The sequence below is a fragment of the Copadichromis virginalis genome, linkage group LG3 (genome assembly GCF_057382275.1).
Source record: "Copadichromis virginalis isolate Kocher_CV1m ecotype Utaka linkage group LG3, C_Virginalis_male_GT1.1, whole genome shotgun sequence".
Lineage (NCBI taxonomy): Eukaryota > Metazoa > Chordata > Actinopteri > Cichliformes > Cichlidae > Copadichromis > Copadichromis virginalis.
This window is the reverse complement of record NC_140620.1, coordinates 23500351-23505612: the sequence shown is the minus strand read 5'-3', so window position 1 is coordinate 23505612 and position 5262 is coordinate 23500351. Positions and strand designations below refer to the sequence as shown.

The 5262-nt window shown below is 39.6% G+C and overlaps 1 pseudogene; it reads left to right on the top strand.

Moving 5' to 3' along the window:
• The first annotated feature begins 1329 nt into the window (after positions 1–1329).
• LOC146713514 (uncharacterized) lies at positions 1330–1984 on the top strand (annotated as a pseudogene).
• Positions 1985–5262: the final 3278 nt, after the last annotated feature.

Below are 5262 nucleotides of genomic sequence, written 5' to 3'. Positions count from 1 at the left end.
GTAAGATCGCTGATTACAGGAACCACCTGCGATTCAGCCTCAGATGCAGACAAAATGTCAGGGTTCCTGTGTCGTTGACCCCGTGTTTTCAGTTTAGTCATGTTCTACTTTTAGTTTCCATATATACACGTCCTGTTTTATTATGTCAGCCCTTTGTCAGTCTCTGTGCATTGTGTTCTAGTTTCCTTCTGTTCACAGTCTTCTCATTGATGTTGTCATTGCCGTGTGTTCAGTTCAGTCAGCCATCTCCTGCTGTCTTCATTCGTAAATTACAATAAACACCCTTAACCCTCACCACTAGTCCTGCGTTTGGGTCCCTCTTCTCCACATCCACACAGCAACCCCTGACACAAAAGAGGATTACTCATAAAAGTCTAAAGGGCCTTGGTATGATTACCATGACCAGAATTAGCCTTTTGGGATTTATTCACTGGATGACTGAACATGTATCATGACAAAAATTGAAACTGCTCTATGAAGTGAATAGTAGTATATAATATGCATCACAAATAATGGTTTCTACCCTTTTTAATTTTTTATTCTCTTACAGGTTACAAAGAGACTGAAGACAGTCACATCTGAGAGAGTGACCCAGATAACCCAGATCTTTTACATTATGTTTTTGTAACTGAACAAGCTGTGCATTTTCAGCTTCAGTGTGCATCTCTATAAGTTGATATAGCTTGTGTATGTTCCATTCGGTACAGCTGGATGCTAGAGCCAATTCATTGTGAACACATATAAAATTTGAATGTTAACAAAAGCAGCCATCTGTGTTTATAGGCTGAATTTAAAACAACTTGTTCCATATGCTTCGTCCTATTACAAGTGTATGAATGCTGTTACAAGAAAAGAGCTTTAAAAAGGACTCACTGAGGTTGTCCACTAATCAGAAACATCAACTTTGTGGTCAGCAGTGAAATATACCTGCATAGCCTGAGCATATTGCTGATTAAAGTGAGGTTTAGTACACATACAAAGTAAGAGTGTGTTTAATGCAACAGTAATGTGAAAATTTCAACTGTTCAATAAAGTCAAAGGGAAATCAGTTTTCTACATTTGTATGTTTGTTATTAGTATCTGAAGTTAAGATTTGCAGGTTGAGTGAATTGGTGAAAGTATAATGAAGTAAACTTCTATTTAACAGGTTAAAAAGGTCTGTTAAAATTTTCTACTAATGCCACAACCACCTCATGTAAGATAAGATAAAACTTTATTAATCCCTCGGGTGGGTTCCTCTGGGAAATTCGGTTTCCAAAAAGCACAGCACTGACAGAAGTTACAAAATATTTTAAATATATAAATATATAAATATATAAATATATGAATATGAGGGGCCCTCATCGTAAAAAGCAACGCTGTGAAAACGCCGTAGATGGGGCTGAATTTAAGTTAGAATATCGAGGCAGTAATGAGTATGTGTATACCGTTAAATATACCAGTGGTGCAGTTATACTTCATGTAGATTGTGGTGAGGGACTGTTTTGGGGGGAGTCACAAGTCATGTCTACTAAAAACTGGAAACTCTTTCGCACCGTTGTTTGTGCGGGCTTGGACAATGTGGGCTTCCCAGAGATGCTGTATGTTTCCCAGTGGAACAGTCCAACAGGCCCTGAGCTTTACAGGGTTGAGGCTGATCGCTTCAACCGCAGCCCGATGACTTTATTTTTCTCAGTGTATGTGATGACAGGGAAAGTCTTATTGCTGCCAGAGGGGTTGAAAACTGGAGGTTAAATCCTTACCCTCTAAGCATAGAAGAGAGCACTATATGGTTTAAGGACATTTTTTTTATATAGTGGTGCGACTGGAGAGCTATGCTGCGTCTGTTTAGCCAGATTGACAACACCATCGTCAACATAGGCTCAACACTGCGTAGGAGGGTATTAGAAAACGCCTGGTTTTTGATGATTTTGCGACTTGTCCGAAGACTGGCTTGCCTTCTACCCTGTGCAAACCTAAAATCATAAGGCCGTCTGACAACTAAATAAACCAAATGGTAGGGTGTGTGTGTGTGTGTGTGTGTGTGTGTGCGTGTGTGTGTGCGCGCAACAAATTATAACCTCTTTTTATTGTTTTCATTTTAGAGAGGGAGACATGCATGCGTGGGACCTCTCAGACTTGATCAGGTCTGTGTGAGGAAACGGTAATCGACATCAAGCTTGCAACCCACCACCTACTGATGTTGGTGCTAAATGACTTTCTACAGGACACATGCTACGGATGTCAAACAGGTCATCCCAGTCAGGTGCAACACAGCTGCTTGCTTGAATTGCCAGAGTATTTCTTTGACACCTACTATGACAATGTGATGATAAGGCTCCAGACAGACCGATTCATCCCAGCCATTCACCTGTTTGTACGCTCATACACAGTCGCTGGGACTGGAACACAATTCCGCAGGCTTGCAGAACACACCATGACCGAACTGAGATCATCACAACATATAGTATGCACAATTAATGACAATATTGCACAACTGTTAGAAGCAAGTCGTTATGCCCGTCGTGTTAAAAAAGCCATGCTTCGCATGATTGGTAACTACAGGGCTGGGAGACACATGGTTTAATGTATGCTGTTCAGTATTCATTGTCTGTGTGAATGAAATAAAAAGACATGTTAACACCAGCATCTTAGTCATTTGTGTCTTGCATTCATCATGGAAAACACCTTGTCTAAAATGTATCATGGTCCGGCCCATCCTGCAGGCTTGGCCAGTTTAAATAAGCTATGTATAGTAGTGATGGGATTTCTTTCGGCTCCGAACCGGCTCTTCAGGTTGTTTTGTTGCATTAATTAATTTATTATTAACAATAATATAAAATTATGCACAAAAGGAATTACTAATGTAAAAAAAAAAAAAAAAAGTGGTTTTATTTATGTTTATATATAAATATATGCAGTGGCCTCTTGAGACAAAACACGTACAAACTCCAAAAAACATTTCTAGCATGAACTGAACTTCCAAAGCAGAGCTACCTAGATCACTTAAATTACACAATTCAAAGCATGAAAGCATGTGTGTATTGTTTGTGTATTTATACACAAGCATTCATATATAGTCAAATAATTTTAAAAAAAAAAAAGTTCAGTTACCTGTTACTACCACACACCAAATCCAGTCGTTGGTACTTGCTGGCTTGTGTAGCCACTAGGTAACAAAAGTTCAACACTGCCCCTAGCATCCTGGAGCACTTCTGTTGTGTTTTGTACGTGCTTTGGAGTTTGAATGTGCTTTGTCTCTAGGGGCCACCGTAAATACAATTTTATTTATTCACTCCACATAAAATGTAATAAATAAATCATATAATACAAAAATCAACTATTCACATTTCAACTTTTAACTATTTCAATTTTCAGCTTTTTCCTTTTACAAATTTAAAGTGAAACAACACAAAACACTGCAAACCACAACACAATTAAATATAAATTATAATATGAAAACAAAAAGAACATGCATATTCTCTGTCATATGGACCTGCATGAATAAACTTTCTGAATCCTTTATCATCTGCAACCGAAAATAGTTGTGGATGATTACTATACCTTTCTAATGTGACGTTGTTGTCCCTGGCTCTCTTTCTTTGTCTCTCCCTCTGGCTCTGTTCCTGTGTTACTGAGTGTAACTACCATCCACCCCCCTCTTTCCAGCGTAAAGCACAAGGCTCGCATGCTGAGTGAAGCGAAAAAAAAGTGCGAGAGAGAGGGTGAGAGAAAGAAAAAAGAAAAAAAAACCCACGCCTCGCGATGAGCCGGCTCGCGTCGTTCACGTCAAAGACCCGGCTCTAAGAGCCATTTCGTTCGCGAACGACCCATCACTAACGTAAAGCATCCTGTGAGGCAACAGGTGTAAAACCCTTGTTATCTCAGGTCAAACATTATTTAGAACGAGATGACACTTACACACTCCATAAACCAGTTAGGATCCACTTTCCCAGAAATAGAGTATTGGTCAATGGGATCGACAAACAGTTTCAAGCCGATCTGGTTGATATGTCTGAATATATGGCAGATATTGATAATGTTAGATACCTGCTAACATGTATAGATGTATTCTCAAAATATGCATGGGTTAGATGCCTCACAAACAAGACAGGGACTGCTGCATCAGCCGCTTTTGAGGATATACTTACTGAGGGAAGGATCCCTATGAAACTAGAAACAGATGAAGGTAAAGAGTTTTATAATACAACCGTTAAACAGCTAAAGAAGCGATAAAGCGACCTCCTTGTTGAGAAATGTTTGAAGTTATCGGGATCAATAAAGTATTCTGATAACATCAAACATTTCTCAACAAAGAGGTACGTTTTATGAGCCTGAATTACAACACGTGATTGTTGATAAAAACAAAATATTGAAAGCATATTGGCTAGAAAAAAAGTGGCCCGGAAAAAGATGGCTCTAGTAAAATGGTTAGGATGGCCTGCAAGCTTTAATTCATGGATTTCAGAAAAAGACATCATCGATGCGTGATTAACCAGACGACATAGCTCTGCAGTCATTCATTCAGCACAGTGCAGTGACATTAAAACACAATACAGCCCAGTTAGTAACTATGTCAGTGTTATGGGGCCTAAAGGCAGTGTTCTCACATTTAGAGGGAGACTGGCAGAAATCCTAGGATTCAAAACAGAAGTACTTCATTATAAAAACACATACGCCCCACATCCTGCAGACATATACAGTGGGGCAAAAAAGTATTTAGTCAGCCACCGATTGTGCAAGTTCCCCCACTTAAAATGATGACAGAGGTCAGTAATTCGCACCAGAGGTACACTTCAACTGTGAGAGACAGCATGTGAAAAAAAAAATTCCATGAATTCACATGGTAGGATTTGTAAAGAATTTATTCGTAAATTAGGGTGGAAAATAAGTATTTGGTCACCTCAAACATGGAAAATCTCTGGCTCTCACAGACCTGTAACGTCTTCTGTAAGAAGCTTTTCTGTCCCCCACTCGTTACCTGTATGAATGGCACCTGTTTGAACTCATCTGTATAAAAGACACCTGTCCACAGCCTCAAACAGTCAGACTCCAAACTCTGCCATGGCCAAGACCAAAGAGCTTTCGAAGGACACCAGGAAAAGTATTGTAGACCTGCACCAGACTGGGAAGAGTGAATCTACAATAGGCAAGCAGCTTGGTGTGAAAAAATCAACTGTGGGAGCAATCATCAGAAAATGGAAGACATACAAGACCACTGATAATCTCCCACGATCTGGGGCTCCACGCAAGATCTCATCCCGTGGGGTCAAAATGATCATG